Source organism: Budorcas taxicolor, chromosome 17 (assembly GCF_023091745.1).
Source record: "Budorcas taxicolor isolate Tak-1 chromosome 17, Takin1.1, whole genome shotgun sequence".
Classification (NCBI taxonomy): domain Eukaryota; kingdom Metazoa; phylum Chordata; class Mammalia; order Artiodactyla; family Bovidae; genus Budorcas; species Budorcas taxicolor.
Genome location: NC_068926.1, coordinates 56,954,879 through 56,982,298, shown reverse-complemented (window position 1 = coordinate 56,982,298; position 27,420 = coordinate 56,954,879). Strand labels below are relative to the sequence as shown.

Sequence of the window (27,420 nt, the reverse complement as noted above, 5' to 3'; positions counted from 1 at the left end):
TAATGATCTTAATAAGATTTTTAATAAGGGAATCCATTAAATCATGCTAAGAAAACTCTTGTAATCTTTCAGTTATGTGTTTTAACATTTTCCCTGTTTTACTGTGGCCAAATACTTCCTTCTTCTATTGAAATTAACTTGAAATCATAGGATTTCAGAGTTTAGAGGGATTGTGGCTTCCTCATCTCAGACAGTAGGCAGCTTCAAGATGATTATAATACTGTGTTTTCAGTGAGAAAGCTAGCGTGAGAAATAATCTGCTGACAACTACAGACTATGTTTTAATTTGTTGACAGACAGTGCTATGTAAACATAATCAGTAAAAGTTTTATTAGCACAACATGAAATTACTTTGGATTTTATCCTTTTATAAAGCTAGGTTAAAGTTAATATTTTCTCCATGTTGAAAAGATCTTGTTATATGAGTAAGAAACACATTTAGCTCAAGATTTGAAATAAAGATTAGTATCTTTTATTTCACAGAAGCTTACAGAAATCAACAAAGTAAATGCTATAGACTCTTTAATTAGATGATATTACAGCAAAAGTTATAAACTTGAATACTATCAATAAATTTAAAATGTAACATAAAATACTTTTTGTTTATGTGATACTGTAATTAGAAATTACTAGGTCATCTGAAGTTTGCATATCAAATTTTAATGGTAATTCCTAGGTTTTAAAAAAGTACACTATGGTCTCTTTCAATATCCCATTAGTAAATTCTAGAGAGCAGTTCACTATGGAGTAAATTAAAAGCAAAAGTTTGTTATGGAAATTCAGGAGTCTCTGTGCACTCCACATATGTGACACTTTACATTAAACCTGGGGCTTAGAATGCCCAGTAAAATAATTAATAGCACTTAGTGAGTGTTTGATATGTGTAGGGGACTACATTAGGTGCATTAGCAAACTATAAAATACCAAGAGCCAAAATGATACCAAATTAAACCATTAATACATTTGGTTTTAAAAGAAGTGCTTAAAGTAATTTGGAGATGGAAAAATTTGAGATTTAATGTTTTCTTTTAAAAGAGAATCTTGTAAAAATTCCCAGGATTTAAACTGTTCCAAGTTCTACTACATAAAAAGAAAAGCCCTGCATGGACTTTTAAAATTTAGAATGTTGACAATGAACTGACTTCTAATCCTGTTTATTTTTATTGTTTATATTGATGTCACTCATTTTCTCCCAGAGTCTCTCATGTACTAGTTGCACTTTATCCTGTGTACATTCCAAAATTTTCTTTCTGACTTACCAAAATACAAAAATTCAAGTTCTTGATTCTTTTAAAACAAAGTAAATGAAGGTATAAAAGCAAATATAATTCACTAGATTGCAGTAAGGCAATTATAAAGTCAAACTGTTCAGTTATTATATAAAAGTACAGGTGTAAATCTCTGTTAATGTACAGAACAGCTGGAATACCACATTCTAACCTAACCATCCATCTTACCTGCCTCACAAGGGAGAAGCAGTGTTCACATCAACAATACCTATTTACATTTTGACAATGATGGAAATATCTAAGAAATGTGCTATCAGCACTATCACTTTTCAATATGTTCAATAACACGAAAGATATGTGGCAATTAGAACTTTCCGTTCCCACAGTCCTGTTTGTTTTGTTTTCGTCACTTGCGTATGTCTCTCCCTCTCTTTTTTTCCCTCTGTCTTCTCTTTTCCTATTCTCCTAAAGCATATTGGAAATGATGGAGAAAGCTTAGTCAAAAAATAAATTTATTAATAAGGCTCCTTCTTAATTGTAAAATAAGTCATGATCAGTCAATAACATCTTAATAATATTATGGATAGTTTTATGGCCTTTATGATGATAACAATAATTTACTGTCCCATACTTAACACTGGTTCTCTTTCTGTCATGCCTTTTTAGTCTGGAGCCCCATGCTGTATTTATACTTCAGTTTTTAATTCAATGAATCATATGTCCTCTACTTAACTTTCTCCTGCTATTAATACCCATGTACCCCTTCACCTTGTCAGGGATAGTTAGACTTCAATTTGTTCTAAGAAGAACAAATCCAGTTTTCAGTTCAGTTCAGTCACTCAGTCGTGTCCGACTCTTTGCGACCCCATGAATCGGTGCACGCCAGGCCTCCCCGACCATCACCAACTCCTGGAGCTCACCCAAACTCATGCCCATCAAGTCGGTGATATCATCCAGCCATCTCATCCTCTGTCGTCCCCTTCTCCTCCTGCCCCCAATCCTTCCCAGCATCAGGGTCTTTTTCAATGAGTCAACCCTCCACGTAGGTGGCCAAAGTATTGCAGTTTCAGCTTCAGCATCAGTCCTTCCAAAGAACACCCAGGGCTGATTTCCTTTAGAATGGACTGGTTGGATCTCCTTGCAGTCCAAGGGACTCTCAAGAGTCTTCTCCAACACCACAATTCAAAAGCATCAATTCTTCGGCGCTCAGCTTTCTTCAGAGTCCAACTCTCACATCCATACATGACCACTGGAAAAACCATAGCCTTGACTAGATGGACCTTTGTTGGCAAAGTAATGTCTCTGCTTTTGAATATGCTATCTAGGTTGGTCATAACTTTTCTTCCAAGGAGTAAGCGTCTTTTAATTTCATGGCTGCAGTCACCATCTGCAGTGATTTTGGAGCCCCAAAAAATACAGTCTGACACTGTTTCCACTGTTTCCCATCTATGTGCCATGAAGTGATGGGACCGGATGCCATGATCTTCGTTATCTGAATGTTGAGCTTTCAGCCAACTTTTTCACTCTCCTCTTTCACTTTCATCAAGAAGCTTTTTAGGTCCTCTTCACTTTCTGCCATAAGGGTGGTGTCATCTGCATATCTGAGGTTATTGATGTTTCTCCCAGCAATCTTGATTCCAGCTTGTGCTTCCTCCAGCCCAGCGTTTCTCATGATGTACTCTGCATATAAGTTAAATAAGCAAGGTGACAATATACAGCCTTCACATACTCCTTTTCCTATTTGGAACCAGTCTGTTGTTCCATGTCCAGTTCTAACTGCTGCTTCCTGACCTGCACATAGGTTTCTCAAGAGGCAGGTCAGGTGGTCTGGTATTCCCATCTCTTTCAGAATTTTCCACAGTTTATTGTGATCCACACAGTCAAAGGCTTTGGCATAGTCAATAAAGCAGAAATAGATGTTTTTCTGGAACTCTCCTGCTTTTTTGATGATCCAGTGGATGTTGGCAATTTGATCTCTGGTTCCTCTGCCTTTTCTAAAACCGGCTTGAACATCACTTAAATTCTGTAAGTTTAGTCTACTCAAACACCTAGTCATTAAATACAGTGTTAAAAACCAAGGACTTCCCTAGTGGTCCAGTGGCTAAGACTCCACACTCCCAATGCAAAAGGCCTAGGTTTGATCCCTGGTCAGCAAGCTAGATCCTACATGCTGCAACTAAGACCAAAAGCAGCCAAATAAATTAATTATTAATAATAAAAAAAAAGCAACCAGGCCTACTGAATCATATCTACTTTTTGGAAGGAGCTTCTAAATTGTATTCAGATTTACTATCGTGATATAAACTTGAAGTAAAATTTTAAGATGAGAATGAAGACTTCTGTTTTTTAAAAGGGTCAGACCATGAAAAAAATTTAAAATAATACAAAGAGAAAAGATTAAATTGAGGAGGCTGAAATATAGCCTTTACAATAATGGACAAGATATAATCATTAATCAAAGAACTATAGTAATTGGTTCTTTTGAATAAATCCAGATTATCTCCCCTCTTAATGATACTCCTAAAGGACCCATAACCAAGAGGTTTAAATGTAAAACTTAAACAAAACAGCCAGAATAGGAGGGACTATGACAGGAAGGAAGGCTGGTGACAGTCTAAGGGAAGAAGGGGAGCTAGAGTTCCTCTGGAACAGATGAAGGCCAAGGAAAGAGCCATGTGTTTAGGGAGATAAGTATATATCCCTTGAAGCCCTTGTTGGCTGGTAGAACTGTCAGAACACTACTAGCTCACGTTTCTAGATGGAGAAAATGGGAAACATTCTTAAACAACAGTCGGCTTGGTTGAGACATATAGTATGATAATGCTATTCACTCTTCCTATCTGAAAAAAAAAAGTAAATCATATTTTGAAAAGTAATTTCTTATCTATCTGCTGTAGAATTTCCTATGATTGGAAAAAAACCTAGAGTTGTACTGGAGATAAAATTACTGAGGAACTATCCAGAACAATTTGAAGAATAAAAACTAAAAAGAAATAACCTACCATGAATAGCCATCTGGTTTGAAAATGAGGTAGAAGAACTATATTTAGACACAGAGAGATGAGTATTTGTTAATATGGTATAGAGATACACTGTTAAAGCCTTTGTTTTTTAAAGCAGCCTTAAAACAATACATACAGCATAATCCTCCAAATTACTATTTTTAAATAACTGAAAAAAGTCTGAGAGGTTATATGTAAAAAATATTTGGGTATAGAAGATAACTTATTTTCTTCTAATTACTTATCTGTGCTTTCTATTTGTTAAAATTAAAAGCATATATAACTTAGCTGTTAAAACTTATATAAGAAAAGCTATACTGGGTCAAAGATTTCCCATCATGTTGTGTGGAAAGAAGAAAAAGTTGAGAATAAAAGAGATCCTAGTTTCCATATCCACACATTTACCAGCAAGTCTTCTTGCTGGGAACTCTGAAATTCAGGAGTAATAAGGAACTGATATTATAACATTACAGGGAATTTATAATTTCTGAGTGATATAAATTCATCATTATTATTTAACTAAATTCACTAAATTTAGTTATGTAATAATCATTACTTTACTAAATCATTATTTATTAAATATTCAAATAAATATTTATATCTAACTAAATATTAATAAATAATTATGCAGATTAAAATGTTCCCACAGTACCTGCTACACTACAGAATGGAAGTAACAAATTTCTAGTCTATGGAATATAACAATAATACTGGTTTTAGGTATCTTTCAGAGAAAATAAAACATTTATATAAAAAGAATTCAAACCAAGGATTATGATAACCTTTAAACAAAATACCTTATTTGGGTTCCAACTATTACTAGTGCTTAAAATATACAGTTTGAATAATTATCAGAAAAATGGACTCCACAGGCCTAACTCGTAGTCTATATATTCTATTACATCATGTAACTATGCTTCAGGAACAAAAATCTATTTAAAATCACAGGCAAAGGCATGCTCAATACACAGGCAAAGCTATGCTCAAAAAAACATTTATATAGGATAGAAATTCAGAATCCAATCTTTCTATATAATAATTTAAGGTATTTTCTAAATTTCAGTTCAGTTCAGTCGCTCAGTTGTGTCCGACTCTTTGCCACCCCACGAACAGCAACACGCCAGGCCTCCCCGTCCATCTCCAACTCCTAGAGCTCACCCTAACTTATGCCCATCGAGTCGGTGATGCCATCTAGTCATCTCATCCTCTGTCGTCCCCTTCTTCTCCTGCCCCCAATCCCTCCCAGCATCAGAGTATTTTCCAAAGAGTCAACTCTTCGCATGAGGTGGTCAAAGTACTGGAGTTTCAGCTTCAACATCAGTCCTTCCAATGAATACTCAGGACTGATCTCCTTTAGGATGGACTGGTTGGATCTCCTTGCAGTCCAAGAGACTCTCAAGAGTCTTCTCCAACACCACAGTTCAAAAGCATCAATTCTTCAGTGCTCAGCTTTCTTCACAGTCCAACTCTCACATCCATACATGACCACTGGAAAAACCATAGCCTTGACTAGACAGACCTTTGTTGGCAAACTAATGTCTCTGCTTTTCAATATGCTATGTAGGTTGGTCATAATCTTTCTTCCAAGGAGTAAGCATCTTTTAATTTCATGGCTGCAATCACCATCTGCAGTGATTTTGGAGCCCCCCAAAAATAACTCCTACTAATAAGCATTAATAGTAAAAATTCTACACTGAGGCCATTCAATGTACACTTGCTTCCTCAGTTTTTCTCCATTTCAATTTAAAATTTCTCTTCACCCTTCAGGCTTCCTTTTTCAGGTTAAACTATCTCTTCCCATCCATGCCCAAGAAACGGCCTCATAATTTTGTAGCCTACTATCTTCTCATTTCATTAATTCACATTTCTCCATTTTCTTAAATCGTTCATTCCTTTTCATACACTCTTTTTGGCCTACAATATGCTCAAGGTATCGTTTATTGAGGGGAGAGGCGAGAACTTGCCCTGACGGGAAGACTCCCTGGGGCTAACAAACTCACCAGCTCCTAATCTCATCTCCAAACCCAACAGGATCCTTCTCAGGTGGATCCTTCCATGACATTCATGCAGTGTCTCCCTACAAGGCTCTTGTTTCTTGGTACATATGGCACTTTGCTCAGTGGTTTCTTTCCAACCATCTCTGCTTAATCGTCCTCCTCTTACCTCTTAACACAGCATCTGTACTGGGCCTCTTCTCTTCTCTCTACACTTTCTCTTATTTATCTGACATGCTTTCGGCTCTCTCCCCCAAGCTGTGGATACCCTCAATCAATCTCTTTACAGACTGATCATCTTCTTTTCCTGGAGGCTGTCCTAATTCCAGAACCTCATTCCCAGTCCAAGTTCTCATTCCCAATCTCTTTCTTCTATTAAGGCATTCTAGGAACTCTTGGTGGGATAGTCTTTCAAAGGCTCTGATTGTACCAGTCTCTAATCAAACACTGTAAATGGCTCTCCAACATCTAGTATTTAAAATTCAAATCTCTTGGTATGTGATTCGAAGGCCTTTGATCTGAGGGACAGAATACTATCCCTAAGTATTCTATACTGTATTCACAATGTCTGAACTGGGATAAAAAAAGATACATTAATTATATCCTACCACACCTGCTGAAGAAGTTATTAAGTATTTAAACTCAGCTCAAATTCTATCTCAAAATTGCCCCATCTCCCTGGTACAGAAATGATCTCTTCATTCTTCATGTGTAGAAAGTACTTGACAACTTTTTGTAGCACTGAAGTCATTCTGTCTTGATTTGAAAGGACATGGACATTTCTTAATTTCATTAATTGAACATGACCAGCAGTAGGAATCTTATTTACTTATTTGTCCTCCATAGTGTCTTGAATGTAGTAGGCAGTGCAGATTATATTCATTTAGAATGAGAGACTACTCCAGAATCTGAGCTAAAGTTTGCCTCTGCCTTATTTCTGAAGAAAAGTCCTGGGAAACAAATAAGCTAAATAAACAATGATGTGTGAGTGTGTGTGTGTGTGTGTGTGCGCACGTGTGTGTGTGTGTCTTGTGGGGCTGGTATTTAATAAAGGACTTAAAATGCTTTAATTTGAATTATTTTACAAAAATAAGCAACTCTACTCCTAGGCCTATACCCAAGGGAATTGAAAACAAAGTTCACACAAAAATTTGTACATGAATGTTCACAGCAGCATTATTCATAAAGCCAAAAAGTGGAAACAAATGTCCATCAATTGAAGAATGAATAAACAAAATGTGGAATGCCCACACAATGGAATAGAATTAAGCCATAAAAAGGAATAATTGATATATGCAACATGGATGACCCCTGAAAACGTTATGCTGGAGAAGCCAGACCCAAAAGGCCATATACTATATGATTCCATTCATATGAAATATCTAGAATTGGTAAACCCACAGAGACAGAAGGTAAGTTAGTGGTTGCCAGGGGATGGAGGTAATTGAGAGTAACTGCTGACAGGTACAGTGTTTCTTTTCGGGGTGATGAAAATGTTCTGGAATTTAGACAGTGGTGATGGTTGCACAATATCGTGAATATACTAAAATCCTGAATTGTACACTTTAAAATGATGAATTTTATGTGAATTTTAGCTTAACTAAAAAGAAAAGAAAAAATAGTTGTGAGTTTGGTCTCCTGAATAACTTGATTTGTATTTGTGGTATAATTGAAAAGAAGTCTGACCTTTGAGTCATCAAATCTAGGTTTAAGTTATTTCTGCCACTAACCAGCTGTGTGATCTTAAGGACATTACTTAACATCTCTAAGCCTCAACAGCCTCATCTATACAGTGAGAATAATTAATGCCTCACAAAGCTGTGAGACTCATGAAATAATGTAAACTATAAAGCCTTTCATATAAACTGAAAAAACTTTCATATAAATAAAGCCTTTCATATAAACTGAAAAACCTTATTGTCATTCTGTATACTTAAAATGATTTTTTAAAATCGTAAGCTGTACTGAATAGTCCATAACTTCAGCTTTTATCACTGGAACATTACCTAACCAGCTTTTATTGTCAAATATGAATGGCATCCTGGACTTGTAGCAGTTATCCTGTGGGCACTAGTAGTAAGAATGTTACAAACTTATTTAATTCTAATTTTCAAGGTGAAAGGTAACATAAAATGATGGTTATGACCAGAGGCACAGAACTGAGTTTCAGTCCAGATTCTTGCACTGACCTTGAGCAAATACCTAACTTCTCTGACCATCAGTGTACTATAAAGTATGTGTCTGTGTGAGTGTGCATGTGTGTGTGACAGAGAGACCTACTTAGTAAAGGAGTTATAGGATTCATTGAGATATTTGATATATAAGGCACATATTGCAGTATCTGGTACCTAGAAAGCAATCAATAATCAGTAGTTGTTGTTATTATTTCCATTCTGTGGAGTAATGGGTTTAAATAACTGGTCTAAGTTAACAAGTCTGAAGCATAACCAGGAATGAAAAATAGATATTTTGCTCACACTATTTCAGGTAATCAGGATAGGGGATGATTCAGTATGTTTCCTATGTGTTAAATAGCATGATATGGAGCACTCTAGTACTGCATTAGCCAAATAGCTTAACTTTTTGCTCATCAGTCAAAGAAAAGACATAATCCTATTGAGCACTAGCACAAGGTCTGACACAAATAGATACTCAGTAAATATTTACTGAATAAACAAATGAATAAAGAGTGTTACTGTTGACTGTATTTACAACCACGCATCAACACAAAATCCAAAGCATTGATAAGACATTTCTAAATACCTGTAGTTTTACATATATAAAACATTTTGTATTTTGAAAGTTCTCATTTCAGTATACTGTATACTTGAAAGTTGCTAAAAGAGTAAATCTTAAAATCTCTCTCCCAATGGAAAAAAAATTATAACTGAAAAGTGATTTTGTGTGTGTGTGTGTGTATGCGTGCATATAATGAGAACTCTTTGGGATTTACTCTTAGAAACTACCATGTACAACATATAGCAATGTCGATTATATTTATCATGTTACATTACATCCCTTGATTGATGTTAACTAAATTTACAGTGGTAGTCACTTCATAATATATACATATATCTAATCATTACAGTATATACTTTAGACTAATACACTGTTAATGTCAATTATGTCTCAAAAAAATTGGAAAAATATAAAAGGGAAAACAGTTTTCATTTGGCAGCTCCTAAATGCTCTCTGGCATCAATACAAAGGAAGGCATTTACTATTTCAAACAACAGGAGACTGAGAATGAAAGCAAGATATTCAACAAGTATTCTTATGTTTCAGATTCTGAATATATAGTTTGTCTTCCATAACAGAATTCTGATAGTTTCCTAAGAGCAGGAATCATATGCAATTAACTTCAGTATACCTTTACAGAGCCTATCCTTACACATAGCAGGCACTTAATTACAATACATTTAAATAGCTGTGTAAGAAAATTTCTTGGCTATATAAAATGTATTGATCATATTTAACCTATTCTGCAAAACACTGAAGGTTAATATCAGAACTAAAACTCTCCATGTATGGCTAGCTATATCATTTTAAGAAAATAAAATCATACAGATAGACACACACATGGTTTCTCATAAAGAAATGCAAATATGCCAAACTATAACCAGTTTATAAAACTGTCTTCATTTGCCTTGCCTATTTCTATAAATGAAGTGATAGATCTGCACCAAGCTCAAAAAATATTCAAGTCCCCTCAATATTACTAGGATTGCTGACTTGACTTTAGACTGGTATGATGAAATAGATTCACTACTTTGTTTTTTTCCTTCAAGTCATAGTTAGGTACCTCAGCATTATGCTAGGAACTGTTAAAGATTTAATTGTAAGATATTGTCCTTGTACTCAAAATACTGACATCATTAGTGAAGATAAGACAACGGACAATGTAAAATGATATGCACATTTTCGTTCACTGCATTGCTAATTAAAAAATCACTTGGGAAAGACAAATATCATATGGTTTCACTTATATGTGGAACCTAAAAAAGAAAAGAATGATACTAATGAACTTAAACACAAAACAGAAATAGACCCACAAACACAGAAAACAAATGTACTGTTACCAAAGGGGAAAGGGGACAGGGAGGGATAGATCAGGAGTTTGGGATTAAAATATACACACTACTACCTATAATGTAAATAACCAACAAAGACCTACTATATGGCACAGGGAACTATACTCAATATTTTAAAATAATCTGTGAGGGAAAAAAATCTAAAGAAACAGATATATATGTTTGTATGATGGAATCAATTTGCTATACACCTGAAACCAATACAACACTGTAAATCACCTATGCTTCAATTCTAAAAAATCACCTGGGAGTTTGCAGCAAAACAGTAAGAACTGAATAGGAAAAGTTTCAAACAGGAAGTAAATTTTACACAAGGTCTTGAAGAAAAGGTAAAATCTGATGAGGCAGAAACAAGGGAGGAGGGTTTTTTGAGTGACATAAATAGTAACAGAGGCTCAACACTTGAATCAGCACAACGTTCGAGAGACAGACTGACTTCAGCAGCAGAAAGAACAGGCCAAGAACACAGGAAATGAAGATGGATGAGTAGCATGGGACAGATTAGCCAGGGCGTCAAAAGTCAGGCAGAAGAGGTTAGACTTCATGTGGTGGATAACAGGGAACCATTGAAGCTTTCCAGTAAGGGGAGAGGTGTGCTAAAAGCAGTAGCATTTAAAGAAGGTTAATCAAGATGAGCTGGAAAAAAGAGGGAAGCGAAGGAAGGCAACTGTAGTAATCCAGGAATGAGGTGATAATGGTATGAGTGGGATAGGTGCACAGAGTGTTTCTTAGTGGCAATGTGATGGGCCTTGAGACTGTAAAATTGGGAGGGGTACCAGAAAAACAAGGACGAGGCACAGACTAATCAAGGGACTGGCTACAAGGTAAAGGAGTTGGACCACAGATTAAAACCTGGACATCTCAAACACTAGAAATACTTCCACAAGGCCTAAAGGTTTTGCAAGTACTCTCTCTGTAAGTAGTTCCATTGTTTTGTTTAGTAAATTTACTGAAGGTGCTCCCTAATTTCACAACTGTTTTGCTAACACAGCCCCATGAAAATCTGTTTAGGTAAAAATTCATTTGTTTTCAATACATTTTTCAATACAAAGTTAATTAACCTGTCACAGGATATAAGCTCTCAGAGAATAACATGGGGAAAAGAGAAAAACATTCTTCTTTACATTCAAGTGTATGTTCTTTACAGTCTGGTTCTAGTCCCCCTCCGCCTAAAACAAAAACCAAAAAAACTAACACATCCCTTGAAAACCCAACCTGGTGTTTTTTTTTTTCCCCCAGCTGATCCAAAATCTCAAAACATAATCCTGACTTTAATCTGGTAATGAGCCAGTCCGAAAAAAACCAACAAACTCTCGTGAGAAAATGAATTAAGAAATCAACACTTTGCCATGTTGCTTTCCTGAGTTGTGCTATCAAATTAGGAAGAAATTCGCAGCAGTGAAAAACAAGGAGAAAAACGTTACTAAAGCCAAATTTAGCAGGTTCATTTTTTTTTTTTAACTAAATATTTAAGTCTACAGTCAACTGTTCCCTGCTTCCACTCTCCTTCAGTTCAGTTCAGTCGCTCAGTCGTGTCCGACTCTCCTTAGAGAGTAGTAAATACGGAAATGGCATAAAGAAGATTTACAGATTTCATTCGCATGCTCCACAGTTTTTTCGGGTTCTTTTATTACTGCAACACTGACCCTGCTATCTGTACACAGGTGCATGCACTGTTTCATACCTCCTCTCAAGATCATTTTCTGGTAGAACTATGCATAACACTATATGCATAGCAACAAACAGCAAAAATAACCCTATCTGCTATCATTCACTGAACTCTTCCTTTACTATGTGTAATCAAACTTGTGCCTTAATACACACCTCATTTAATCCTCATAGCAATCTTGCAAGGGAGGTACTATGATTATGCCCATTTCACCAGTGAAGAAACCGAGGCTTTGCGAGTTCAGGGAATTATACAAGGTCACAAACCTAGTGACCTGGTAAGTGGCAGACGTGTTCATCTGACGTGCTCTTGTGAATCGTTAGAATACACTGCCAATCCTACATATATGTGAGTGAAACCAAAAGTGAGAGATAAGGAAGGGTGGCGTGCTATCCACAGAGTCAAAGGGTTTGGGAGGAGCATCAAAGATACAAATGGAGAGATTTCTGGACTCATCTCTAATCTTTCCTTATACTATTCCTGGAGGAGAGTGAGACACTGCTATGAAATGGGAGTGAACTGTCTCCTCTTGCAGGAGGACACATATTACACGACTATTTCATGGTATTAACAGGATCTCAACATCTTAATTTGATTCACATTAAAAAAAATGTCACTTAGATAGGCCAGGTCAAGACAACTTAGGCTTTATTGGTGACATCAAAATGCTTTAAAAAAATATTTTCTTAATAGAATTCCAGTGACCTGAGCAACCTATGTAACTCCTACCAATGACCCTGAAATAGAAACTAGCTTTTTAAAGCTACTTCTCAGTACAATATATATATTCATAAGAAAACATTTTTAAAAATAACTCTCCTCCTTATGCATCTGGGCAGAGATGTCATATTTCCTCCACAAAGCTTCCTTTTATGTTGCAACACTAAGAATCTCAATTTCAGGCTGAACTAGAACAACTGAGAACTGCAAACTCCTTCACAGGAGATGATTATTTTTAATAGTTTTTATATAAATTGTCTAAATACAATTTTATATAGATTGTCTAAAACTTTACGTTTTAACTCTGCAATACTCTTCACTAGAGGGTAAAGCAGTTAAAGTTTCAAGTTCTGTTTCCCCTCACCCCTCTCTTTTTTTTTTCTGCTAACACATGGTCTTTCACAAAAGAGTCAGTGTGATCTCTGCTGATTGAAGATAACAGATATGACTGCGGTAAACTCAAGAAGATTAAGCACATGTCAAGTAATTCAGAAGTTTAAAACTTGTCACCTGTGTGTGAAACCAGCAAGCAGTTGTAACTGGTTAAATAAACATGTACAAATTAGTAGGATGCAATTAGTAACTACCACTTTTCCCTCCAATGAGTGGTGTCTGGGCAAGCAGCCATTAAATCTGCAATAATCGGTCACTACTGTGAAGCCCCAGCAACTTCCTCTGCCCCACCTCCATCCAGCTTCCAAAGGGGATACTTTTGGGCTGCTAAAAGAATGCTCAGACAATCACAAAAGTCCTCCTTATCAGTGAATACTGAAATTTACCTAATTTGCTTTTTTAGATTTTTAACATTCATAAATATGAAGAAAAAATGCAATATGATCATATTTCAAAGATTATTTGAAGGTTTTGATTTCCTTTTTATATGTTAGAAAGACTAGTGTCCCCAAATCAGTAATATCCACTGCAATGCTTCTTGAATGAAAATGTATCCTATGCATCTGACTCATTGGAAAAGACCCTGATGCTGGGAAAGACTATAGATAAAAAGAGAAGAGGGCAGCAGAGGATGAGATGGTTGGATGGCATCACTGAATCAATGAACATGGATGTGAGCAAACTCTGGGAGACAGTGGACAGGGAAGCGTGGCATGCCCTTCAGTCGACAGGGTCACAAAGAGTTGGAAACGACTTAGCGACAGAACAGCAACAACAATCCTATGTACCATCATAAGACTTTACAGATAAAGACTTTACATAAAATATCAGGAGTTTAGAAGTCAGGGTTATACACATTTCATTTAAACCATGTTCCAAGAGTCTAGTAAATTTGGGAAAAACTGTTAAGGTAGCTTTCCCGGTTTATAAAATATTACGAATGACATACAAAGTATGAGATATTAAAAAAGTATCCACTTGCCTACTTCATCTAATTTCATCTCTTGGACTGGAGGAGTCCCATAAATTATTACCTCATGCCTAAGATATTTTATTTTTATACTTTAATAAGTAAACTACCCTTACTACTAAAGAAAAAAAATTACAAAACAAAGTAAATGTGATCAAATCTTCTGACTTTTGTCTCTAAATGTGATATTACATTAAAAAAAAAAACAAACTGCTTTGCTTTCTCTCCTTTTATCCCTTTCTGTGAAAGAAGAAAAATGGGAAGTGGCTTGTTATTTTTTAAGCTCTCCAGGATAAACAAGTGTGCTGTTTTAAGTAACCTAATTTTGAACTGTTGTCTTAGAGTAATAATATCATTCATTACCAAAAACTGCATCCATTTAATAAAAGTGGCCTTCAGTATATTTAAAATTTGTGTTTAAAAAACTCTTCTGACAAGATTTTGATGTTTTATTCGCAGCTTAATATTTACCTTACTTATCCAGGAGAAAGGAAAAAATAAAACACTTTGAAAATAATCCCCACTAATAGTTATTTGTAGAATATCAAACTACAAATTAAAATAAATAGAGCATATGAATCCAGTGAATTTTTAGGTTGATTACTCTCAGCTGGACTTTTGAGTTAAGGCCATAAATATTCACATGAAACTCAACAGTGTTTATTAGCTATGTTAGGCACAAACTATATTTATAATAAAACATTACATTTAAAACAAAACACCAAGCTTACTCTAAGTAGATCTTCTCAGATGCATGTCCTACATTCCCCATTCAACATCCTAAAGACTTTAAAAATTCTTTACTTAGCTACAGCAGTCAGTAAGATTGCCCCAGAGATGGCTTTCTTTAAAAGGCAGCCTCTTATTCACTTAGGAAAGATAAAACTGAATTCCACTTAAGTTGTAAGAACAAGATCATGCTATCAGCACCTTCATCCCGAGAAAGGAAGTTATTATAGACACAGTTTTATAAATGAGGCTTTAAGAGAGTACTTCCTGGTCAGACAGTTAACGTCAACAGCATTTTATATAGCTTTACATTTCGACATTTTGGAAAGAATTTTCTGAAAACTTTTCCTGATTCTTTTTCTCCTGTCCCCACAACAGAGGAAAACCAGCTCAAGCTAAAAGAACCTTAAGGTAAAAACTACAAAATCCTACCAATGCCTACCGTTATGGTATCATGTAACTATCAGAACTGGTTGTTATTGTTGATAACATCAGCTTAAGTTATAGTTATTGTACATTTACGCACCCTCTGTCTAATCCCCTCTGTGCGCTGGAGTGAGGTTTCAGGGTACACAACATTAGAAGGAAAAGAAACGTTAGAAGGAAAAGAAAGGAAAAGACAACTCACCAGTTCCTTGATAATGAAGATGATGCCAGTCAGCATTCACAGTTCAATTTTCAAATTTAAAGTTGTTCTCTTTTAAACTTATATATATATATATATATACACACATATACAAACAAGCAAAAAAAAACCCAACTCCACGAAACGTTGTACAATCCGAATAAGGAACTGCAGATAAAAGCGGCGTGACCTGGGCGCTGCTCATGACTATCTGTATTGCAAGCTCAAGTATTTCCTGTTACGACGCCCATTGGTTCCCACAGGTGCAAGTGCCTATGGGTGTTGCCGATTTACCCTTCCTTTGGTAAGTGAACCGCTAAAGGAGATTTCAGGTTGGCACAATCAATGCTGGGAACTATTGGGGCAGAACTACCCTGGGCTAATACCAAGAGCCTCCCGAACTAGATTGATTGTGAATTGATGATTACCTAATTCAAAACGGCTGGAGAAAATTTATTTTAGTAGATGTTCATGATTTTTCTAAGACACACTGTTATTAAAGAATATTTGTGACTTTACTCAACAAATATGTATTAATTGCTTTCTCTGTGGAAAGCTCTATTTAGGCACTAGGAATATAGTAGTGAACAAAACAAAATCCCTGTGGTCATTCATACACTGTCTGGTAGACTTTTGACTATTTCACATATAATGAGAAAACTTCCCTAAAGGCAGAGACAAAAGAAATTTGTATGGAAATTTGGAGAGTCAATCATAGTGCTTTTTATACAAAGCTAAAATGCACTGTAATTAAGGCCATGCCACCTTAAACCTTAAAGAACTTTTCTAGAACCTAGTACAGAAAAACAAGATTCTTTATGTTTGCAGTGTTTCAAAAAGGCCAGGTTGGCAGCAATGGCGTATGTTCCAGCAGGGAAAAGGAAAAACTTCTCACCATGAGTCACCAGTGACTAAGTTCTTTTAATTCAGGCTTAAAACACATTTCAAACCCAATTACTTGTACATGCAGAAAACTGATAACCCCAAATTAACATCAGGAGCTTGATTTGACCAATTTTCAGGGTTAATATCAGCAGCTAAGAAAAATAAATGAAGTGCTCTTAATGGGATAATGCCCCTGTACTGAATTTTGTTATCATTTTGGTCTTATAAGTCTTTACTGCCTCAGGGCCATGTTAGAAGCTTCCATTAGATTTTATTACAAGGAATGTTGTTTTCTTAGATTGTAGCCAGACTGGGACACAATTATCTTGGATGTATGATGTCATGGTAGGAATGGCTTTTATTTGTATTCAGTAAAACAAAAATACAATAAATTCAGGGCTGCTCAAAAAAATGTAAAGCCCAGAGAATAAAATATATGGATAAACTCTACTCTTCCCAGCTATGCTTCATTTCCTTAGGATTTTATTTTTTATGTTTCAAATAACAAAACCTTCTTTTTAGACACCAAATGGGAGAAATTCCCAGAGCCAAATTCATCCATTTAGTGAGTCAATAAATCTTTATTGAGCAACTACTACATGTTTCCCTGGTGCCTCAGTCACTAAAGAATACTCCTGCAATGCAGGAGACAGGGGTTTGATCCCTGGGTCGGGAAGATACCCTGGAGAAGGAAAGATCAACTCACTCCAGTATTCGTGTCTGGGAAATCCCATGGACAAAGGAACCTGGCAGGCAGTTCTTGGGGTTATAAGGGTCAGACACAACTTAGTGGCTACACTACCACCACTACATGCTAGGTAGGCACTGTTTCATGAGTTGGGAGAAAGCAATGAATAAGAAAATCTCTGCTTTCATGGAGTCTAAATTCTAGTGGAGGGATATAAGACAAACAAAAACATAAATAAAATATCTGGTGTGTCAGAATGGTGTCCTCTCCAGTATAGAGAAGAATGCAATATGAAAGATAAGGATAAAAATAAGAAAATGTACAAAGTAAGCACTTAAGGAATTTAGAGGAGAGAGTAGCAAGAAGATGATCAGAGAAGGACTCAGGAAAGATGGCATTAAAATTAGATCTGCGGGAATTCCCTGGTAGTCCCAGTGGTTAGGACTCAGCACTTTGACTGCTGGGGACCCGAGTTTGATCACTGCTTGGGGAAACTAAGATCCCACAAACTGAACTCTGAAATATGAGGAATAGAAAAGGCATTCCAGGGAAAAGAAACAGCAGGAACAAAGGCATGAAGGTGGAATCAGTAAGTGCTTGGCTGTAAGCAGGCTGTTCTGGGGCACAGGAGATATAGCTATATACAGATAGAGATATAGACGGATTATGGGGCTACAGGAACGCTAAACAGGTTGATAAATCTGTACTGAATTTAGTAGGCCACGGGGTATTAAAAGTTTTGAACACAGAAGTGACAAAATCAGAGCTGTATTTTAGGGGGAATAAGAGAGCAATAGTGTATACAGGAAGAACAAAAAAGAAGGGACTGGAAACTTGTCACAGTAGACCTTTCTGAGCACATATTTTGGGCTTTCATTAGCTTTTTCTTGGACCTTTAAGAAATATAAAGTAAAACATGTATTGAGTTGAAAAACCAGATCTAGGTTACAGTGGTCAAGTTTGCCACTGTTGGTATGGCCGTCGCCCAGTCGTGTCTGACTCTTTGTAACCCCATGGACTGCAGCACACCAGGCGTCCCTGTCCCTCACCATCTCCAGGAGTTTGCCCAAGTTCATGTTCATTGCATCGGTGATGCCATCCAGCCATCTCATCCTCTGACGTCCTCTTCTCCTTCTGCCCTCAATCTTTCCCAGCATCAGGGACTTTTCCAGTGAGTCATCTGTTCACATCAGATGACCAAAATACTGGAGCTTCAGCTTCAGCATCAGTCCTTCTAGTGAGTATTTAGGGTTGATCTCCCTTAAGATTGACTGGTTTGTTCTCCCTGTAGTCCAAGGGACTTTCAGGAGTCTTTTCTAGCACCACAGTTCGAAGGCATCAATTTTTTGGTGTTCTGCCTTCTTTGTGGTCCAGCTCTCACAATAATACATGACCGCTGGGAAGACCACTGCCTTGATTATACAGACCTTTGTTGGCAGAGTAATGTCTCTCCTTTTCAGCACACTGTCTAGGTTTGTCATCACTTTCCTGCCATGAAGCAATGGTCTTCTGATTTCATGGCTGCAGCCACCATCTGCAGTGATTTTAGAGCCAAAGAAGAGGAAATCTGTCACTACTTCCACCTTTTTCCCTTCTATTTGCCATGCAGTAATGGGGCTAGATGCCAAGATCTTAGTATTTTTAAGTCTTAAGTTGGCTCTTTCACTCTCCTCCTTCACCTTCATCAAGAGGCTCTTTAGTTCCTCTTCATTTACTGCCATTCAGAGAAGGCAATGGTACCCCACTCCAGTACTCTTGCCTGGAAAATCCCATGGATGGAGGAGCCTGGAAGGCTGAAGTCCATGGGGTCGCTGAGGGTTGGACACCACTGAGCGACTTCACTTTCACTTTTCACTTTCATGCATTGGAGAAGGAAATGGCAACCCACTCCAGTGTTCTAGCCTGGAGAATCCCAGGGATGGGGGAGCCTAGTGGGCTGCCGTCTATGGGGTCGCACAGAGTCGGACATGACTGAAGTGACTTAGCAGCAGCAGCAGCACTTACTGCCATTAGGGTGGTAACATCTGCATATCTGAGGTTGTTGACTTGATTCCAGTTTATCACTCATCTAGCCCGGCAATTCTTGTGATGTGCTCAGCATATAGGTTAAACAAACAGGATGACAGCAGACAGCCCTGTCATACTCCTTTCTTGATTTTGAACCAATCAGTTGTCTCATATAAGGTTCTAACTGTTGCTTCTTGACCTGCATACAGGTTTCTCAGGAGATAGGTAAGATAGTCTGGTATTCCCATCTCTCTAACAGCTTTCCATAGATTGTCATGATCCACATAGTCAAAGGCTTTAGCACAGTCTATGACACAGAAATAGATGTTTTTCTGAAATTTCCTTGCTTTCTCTGTAATCCAGAAAATGTTGGCAATTTGATCTCTAGTTCCTCTTCCTTTTCTAAACCCAGCTTGGACATGTGGAAGTTCTTTGTTCACATAACGCTGAAGCCTAGCATGCAAGATTTTAAGCATGATCTTACTAGCATGGGAGATGAGTGCAACCGTCCAATGGTTAGTATATTCTTTGGTACTACCCTTCTTAGGGAGTGGGGTGAGAATTGATTTTTTCCAGTCCTGTGGCCACTGCTGGGTCTTCCAGATCTGCTGACATAACGAATGCAAAACCTTGCTGGCATCATCCTTTAAGGATTTGAATCAAATTGATTACATTCTTTGAGGCTGAAGATGGAGAAGCTGTATACAGTCAGCAAAAACAAGACCTGGAGCTGACTGTGGCTCAGATCATCAGTTTCTCAAAGCAAAATTCAGGCTTAAACTAAAGAAAACAGGGAAAAATAATAGGCCAGCAGGTATGACTTAAATCAATTCCCGTATGAATTTGCAGTAGAGGTAATGAATAGATTCAAAGGACTAGATCTAGTTAACAGGGATCCTGAAGAACTAGGGACAGAGGTCTGTAATATTGTACAGAAGGAGGTGAACAAAACCATCCCAAAGAAAAAGAAAAGTAAGAGGGCAAAGTGGTTATCTGAGGAGGCTTTACAAATAGTGGAAGAATGAAGAGAAGCAAAAAGCAAGGGAGACAGGGAAAGGTACATCCATTTAAATGCAGAGTTCCAAAAAATAGTTAGAAGAGAAAAGAAGACCTTTTTCAAAGAACAATGCTTAACAACAGAACAACAAAAGGGGAAAGACTGGAGAGCTCTTCAGGAAAACTGGAAACATCAAGGGAGCATTCTGCCCAAAGACGGATACAATAAAGGATAAAAATGGCAAAGACCTAGTAGACGCTGAAGAAATCAAGAAGAGATGTAAAGAAAACACAGAAGAACTGTATAAAAAAGATCTTAATGAAGTGGATTACTACAATGGTGTGGTTAGTCACCCAGAGCCAGACATTCTAGAGTGCAAAGTCAAGTGGGCCTTAAGAAGTACGCTGTTAATAAAGCTAGTGGATGCAATGAAATTCCAGGAAGTCACTCATACTGAGTCTCAATTTCCCTACGTGTGACCTATTAATTATTCTTTTTGGAGCCAGGAGCCACGGGATACAGCAAGTGATTAGATACTGAGGATAGAGCAAAAACAGCACTGAAAAATGGTTTCAAGTGATTAAAATAATAAGCAGCTATCACTTGTTAAACACTTCCTATGCATTTATCACTGTACTTGGTGCTTTACATAAACTGCATCATTTATTCCTTATAAGCCATAAGGGCTCAGCTGGTAAAGAATCCACCTGCAATGTGTGAGACCTGGGTTCGATTCCTGGGTTGGGAAGATCCCCTGGAGAAGGGAAAGGCAACCTACTCCAGTATTCTGGCCTGGAGAATTCCACGGACTGAATAGTCCATGGCGTCGCAAAGAGTCAGACACGACTGAGCGACCATCACTTCACTATTCCTTATAAGAATCTTGTGAGGCCCATATTTTTGTTTTACAGATGAGAGAACTGAGAGCTTTAAATACTTAAGTAACTTAACCAGCATAAGCCAGCTGGCATAGTGATAAAGCCAAAATAGGTGCCTGGGTCTGAGTCTCAGGCCCTTTCTCCTTTCAATGTATCATGCTGTTTCCTACATGGCAGATAAATAATGCTAACATTTGTTCTTGGGTTCCAACAGAATCATTCTTTTAACACTCTTTTGATGCACTAAAAGCCCTCAGTGAAAATATGAAACTAAATGTGAACATAAATATAATCTAATAATTTGCCTATCATTAATTCACTCACATTCATTCAACTGACATCTAGTGAGCACCCTTCATACTCTGTGCTTGCTATTAAATCTTGATCTAGAAGAGTTAAAAACTATTTATGTGGTTTGGGGAAATATTTGTGTATTTACACAGAACATCTTCAAGAAGTAAAGGCAAATATTCACAATAGAATGAAAAACTGGCCATGAACTCCAATTCTGTTTTGTATGCCTACTGCCAAGACCAATTAGGTTATTAGTGTATTTAAGAAAGCATTCTGTCTTGATTAGTGCCATCTATTGTAATGGGTAAATAAAATGTATTTGAATTGTCATAAGCCTTGATTGCTATGGACAAAAGCCAGTGTCATTAGACAGAAAATGAAACATATAAAAATAAATACTGCACAGAGTCCTAGTTTGATTTGGAAATGAAAGGTTATCCCTCTGTCCGTCAAAAATAGTGTGAGGAAGTAAAACTGAAATCTTCTAATGAGTACTTTGATAAGTGACCCAAATAGTAAGCATAACAAATATGGGGTTGATTTTGCTATCCATCATTTTTACTGAGGCCAGGGGTTAGGTGAAAGGTTCCCAAACACTAGGCTACAATGTATCAGTTCCAATGTTAGGAGCTAAACTGACATGAGCCACCTGTGAGTATGTTTTGCTAGGTGTAAAATGTTTATTACCCCTCTTCTCACTCTAGGGATGATAAATGTGTATCTGTGAGAAAGGGGATAATGGTTAGGAGTTGATCTTCGTATCATGAAACTGACCCCTATGCCATTCTGATGTAAAATAGAAATAATTTACAAAGACTTTAAATATACTCATTTCTAACAAAGGTCAGAGAGAAAAAAAATGCATTAGGTTGATTTATAAAGTATTTAGGTAACTTTAAAAACATGTAGCTGGAATGATAATCAATTTAATTCCTACTATCATAAAATTTCTGAATACTTGTTATTTTTAATTTGTTGTCCATAGCCTGGTAAGTGAGTTACATCATATTTTGGTCCGTTAATTCAATGCATCTAATCCATCATTAGACATAAGTAAATTTTTTTTTTTACTACAACGAGTTCGAGTTTGAAAATAGTAACAAATTTTTAACATATCCTTACAAATGACAGAGTAACCAATTAAATGAATGTTAAAGCTAAATAATCACAAACTACACTTTCCATGAAGAAATGCAATTGTACAATATCCCATAACTCAAAACTACTAATTCAAAACTACAGTGGGACTCTCTCATTGAAGACTGAAAAGAAGTCTTCTTTTAGAACAGTCACAAAACACTGTTTGATGAAAGCTTTCCCTCTGTCCATCTGCTTTCTTTTTAGGGGGAGGGAAAAAACAGACTGAAGGAAAAGATTATAAAGGAAAGATGATTTTAATGTCTATAAAATAAACTCTAAAAAGACCCTAAAGTCAAAGTACCAATAGTTACTTTTCATTTTCCCATATCACTGAAACCAACAAGTATGAACAGTGGCAAGTAAGAGACCTTTTTTCAGGTTGGCTTAAAAATTAAGCCAAATTAGATATCAAGGTAGACTCTGAGATTACAATGATTTGACTGTATATGACTCAAGTGCTAAAGAAAGTATAAAATGGGTTATTGTATTTACTAGGCAGTACTTGGATCCTGCTAAACTAAGAATTATTTAAGAACTCTAAACTAAAAACAGCATGTATTCTCTGGTGGTTATAACCATTCATATGGAAAGATGAGGCTCCTTCTTAATCTCTGCTTTTGATTATATTTTTTTCAATCAAAAATTAACATGTATAATGAGCACAGGTTTCACTAATTTACATATTAATAGCTTCTCAAAGTGTAGTTTTATTTTGTGAAACAAATGAAAATAAATTCCCACAAAATTGCTACCCTTCTAACCAACCTCCCCTACCTCCACCCCATGTCCCCAGGAGTAAAAAGTTATTATGGGCCCTGCCTATCATTAAAAATTCTATTACAAGGGTTCTCTTTTCATCGTCTCTGGGTCAATACCATAGCATAACATGGTTTAAATGACTGGTTTAGTAATCACTCAGGGGAGTACCAGAATATTTTATTTTCTTAGAAGGAACTAAAATTTCATCTTGAGAGACCACCATTTGTACCAGACAGAAACAAGCTAACAAGGATGATGGAAGAGCTTATCTGCTCAAACATTTCTATTACTTTGCAGGATTATTGTTACTAAGATTCTCAATCCCTCTACAGACTATTTCATACATTACATGCATTACATAATGAATACATGCCCCTTATAAACCTAGGCTTTCCAGGTGGTTCTGTGGTAAAGAATCTGCCTGCCAATGCAGAAGATATGAGTTTGATCCCTGGGTCAGGAAGATGCTTTAGAAAAGGAAATGGCAACCCACACCAGCATTCCTGCCTGGAGAATACCATGGACAAAGGACCATGGTGGGCTACAGTCCAGGAGGTCGCAAAGAGTCAGAGTCAACTAAGCACTCATGCCCCTTGTAAATAACCCTCTGGAGTTAACTAACCCTCCTTTTACTTATACCTAGGGTTCTGGAAAAATAAATTTAATGTAAAAATGTTACACTTTTTACATCTTAAACATAGTCTCTCATATTTTAAATTTGTTTTTGTGTATCTACTATTTGTATTTGTGTATTTGTTCCTCTTATCACCATAACTTCTGTTTCTGAGGACTTCTCAGAAAGAAAAGTCCTTTCTCTTTCTGGTGGAATTTTCATAACCACACCAAACTCCACACTCTCTGAAACCATTGTACCTGATACAAAACAGTTCTGTATCAGGTAATATCAAATGAAAATCCTCAAATGATACATTACCTCTACTTATTATCACCCTAATATAAGACATCTTCAGTAATTTTTGTCTTGGATTTAAACATGCAGTTATCTGTAAGCCTTCTACATTATGTCTTTGAGAAATAATACAGTATTTCTTTCTTCTTCTTAGCTGCCCATTACTGAACACAGGCAAAGGCTTCTAATAAGACATTATTTTCAACCTGAAATAAAGATGATATCTAAATAATTGCAAAATGATAGGGTAATTGTGTGAGATAAGTGTGAGATAAGTCACTTCAGTCCTGTTGGACTCTTTGGGACTCTATGGATTATAGCTTTTCTGTTCATGGGATTCTCCAGGCAAGAATATTGGAGGGGATCATTCCCCAGTATCTCCCCCAAGCCATCATTTTCTAAGTCTACTTCTATGAAAAAGAAACCTGTCGCAAGATAAGCGGTGAGGAGAAGCAACACACAGAAGAAAAGAGGTTAAAAAATTCAAATGTAAAACCCCTGGGAACAATCATAACAAAGCATGTGCATTCAAGAGAACACTGGAAAGGTAGTCAGGACAGTATTAACATATCCCAAGTATTCTGAACAACTAGCCTGGTCATTAATTTTCACATCTGTCAAGGTAGGAGGCTGCCCCCATTTCCCACCCTCTATGGCTTTCCACTATTTGTTTTAGCATTTTAGTAGACATACACTTGCTTTCCACCAGCGCATGCTAGGCTAAGTCACTTCAGTCGTGTCCAACTCTGTGCGACCCCATAGACAGCAGCCCACCAGGCTACCCCGTCCCTGGGATTCTCCAGGCAAGAATACTGGAGTGGGGTGCCATTGCCCTCTCCAATGCATGAAAGTGAAAAGTGAAAGTGAAGTTGCTCAGTGGTGTCCGACCCTCAGCGACCCCATGGACTGCAGCCTTCCAGGCTCCTCCGTCCATGGGATTTTCCAGGCAAGAGTACTGGAGTGGGGTGCCATTGCCTTCTCCGTCCACCAGCGCATAGTGTCTGTTTTAAATAGGCTTCTCTCTCTCCTTAGCTTGTCCTGGAATTATGCCTAAAGTTCAGTCCTGGTAGCTTTTAGGACAAGAATTCTAACTGGAAAGTGCTGTTAGTTCAGTGGCTCCAATATCTATTTTCAAAATTTAGTTTGACTTTCCAACTATCTTTCCAACACATCAAAGATAAACAGTCAAACTTACTATATTCGTTCCTTTAAGTCTGCCTTGTAAACACTGATATACTGGTATGCTGCCGAACCTGAAAGAATTTCTGAGCTCCTCGCTGAGCCGAAGTGAAAAAAGAAGCAGGGTCTATCAAAATTTAAACAACCGAATGAATCAAAAACCTGCATCTCCAAGAGGAGCCCTTCCCTTTCCACTTGTTTGTGGGAGTTAAAGCAGCCCGCTTCAACTTTTCACGCTCTGAGGAAGCTACTGAAGTCAGGAAGCCCCTCACTTTCAAGGTATCCACGCCCAACTCGGAGAAACAGATGGGAAACGAGGCGGCCAGGGAGCAGAGGTCCCTAGCCCCTCGCCCCTGCCCTTTCCCGGATCCCCGCACTTCACCCAGACCCTCCAGTCCGTGTGTTCTCCCTGAAGATGTTCATTACATAATCCCCGTTCCTCAGAGTCACCCACGGAGTCCTGGGGGCTCCCGCGGTCCCCTGTCTCCCACTCGGTCCTAAGAAAGCTCAGCTGACTGCACCCGGGGAGCGGCGGCCGGCTGTCGCGATTCGCCTAGCGCCGCGACCCGGACCCAGACCCCTTTTTCTCGCCCACGCGGGGCGGGGCCACACCTCCGCCGCAGCCCCTGGGGACCCCCTCAGACTCAGGTCCTCAGCCCCCAAGGGGTCCCCCGTCACAGCCGCTGTCCCAGCTCCTCTTGGTGTCCCCCAACACACCTGCTGTCCCAAGCCTCTCAGAGTCCCCTTTGCCGCTCAGACCCTCTGTCCTGGTCCATTTCTGGGTCTCCTCCTTTGAAACCCCCTTTCCCAGCCGCTCTCGGGGTCTTCCCTCAGACCCACTGTCCCAGCTCCTTTCAGGGTCTCGCCCCCCTCAGATCCACCGTCCCAACTCCTCTCAGGGTTCCCCCCCACCTCAGATCCCCTATCCCAGCTCCTCAGGGTTCCCTCCTTACACCCGATGTCCCAGCTCCTCTGGGGGCCCCCTCCCGTCACACCCGCTGTCCCAAGCCCTCTCGGGGTTTCCCTCTCAGGCCCGCGGGGCCGGCCCCTCTGAGGGGTCTCCTCTCCACAGAGCGGACTGTCAAAACCACTCCCGGAACTCCTCTCCCTCGAGTACTCGCCGACCCCACTCCGCCCTGGGTCCCCTCGTCTCGACTCACTCTGTCAACTCCTCGAGCCCCGGTGCTCTCACCTCAGACCTGCTGTCACCACCCCGGGCCCCGCGTCGCCGCCGCCGCTTCCTCTCTCACACTTGCTCCCGAGTCGCTCTTCTGCCGCTTGTTTCCCGCTGAATACCTGGGGCCAGTCACTGAATGTCCGGTCCAGCAGCGCAGAGCGTCCGCCCGCGGTCTCCGCGTTGGGTCCCACTCTCGCGCGCAGGACCCCAATGCCGCCGTCGCCACCGGGCGCCTCACGGACCCTCCCGCGGCAGCCGCTGCTGCTGTCCGAGGTGCGGCTCCTGCCAGGGGTGGCCAATCGCACCCGACTGCGCCGAGCGCGCTCCGCCCCATCGTCCCCGTCTGCCCGCCCCCTGCCCCCGGTCACGCCCCTAGTCAGGCTCCGATAGGCTCTCTACTGACCTTCCCTGATCGTGGGACACAGACCCGTGGCCGGATATAGGTACTTGATTGGAGGCGCCTGGGAAGCCGAGCGGTCGATGGCTCCCGAGGATTGGCGGAGTTGAATGTGGGCGGGATAGGGAGGGGCGGGGTTTCCTCAGACGCGGAAGACTCTGCAACTTCAGATACCCGCTGGCCCGCCTCGGGTGGGGTCTGCCTGGTTTGTGCTGCGTTGGGGTCAAGGTTCATGGCACTCCTTTCTGAGTTTTCTTGGGAGACTCCCAAAGGCTGAGGCCCTTGTTAAGAGTCTTTGGGATCCCCATTCCCCCGTCATACCTGGCACAGCTTTCTAAGTGATTCTGTCATAAATTGATAATGGCATTTACTCACTAAGGACTTGTAACTGTTTCCTGAATTTAAACTCTAATATCTTTGTCTAGGGAGTTGCCCTTCCTTGCATTGCGTTCTACAGACGTCAGTTTGATGCTACTTGGGGGAAGACAGTCTATATACTACATGCATACTCTGCACAACTAGGCAGTTAACACTGACGGGGCACATTTTGATAGGTACAAAGACAAAGCTTAAGAAAGACTTAGTTTGTGGGTTATGATAATCATTTTGACAAGTAGGAACAGGAACTGTATGCTAGGGGAACCCTTGCTAGCTTTAGCAAGGCTTCAACCTACTCTTTTTCAGGGC

The 27,420-nt window shown here is 38.7% G+C and overlaps 1 protein-coding gene across 3 annotated transcripts in view; it reads right to left on the bottom strand.

Annotated features, from left to right (window-relative positions):
* Positions 1 to 26,514, bottom strand: part of TAOK3 (TAO kinase 3) — a 184,227-nt gene extending 157,713 nt beyond the window's left edge. For all 3 annotated transcript variants that reach the window (XM_052655171.1, XM_052655172.1, XM_052655173.1), the window contains exon 1: positions 26,352 to 26,514. The gene's annotated coding sequence lies outside the window, so the exon portion shown is untranslated. The remainder of the gene's footprint in view (positions 1 to 26,351) is intronic.
* Between the last annotated feature and the right edge of the window lie 906 nt (positions 26,515 to 27,420).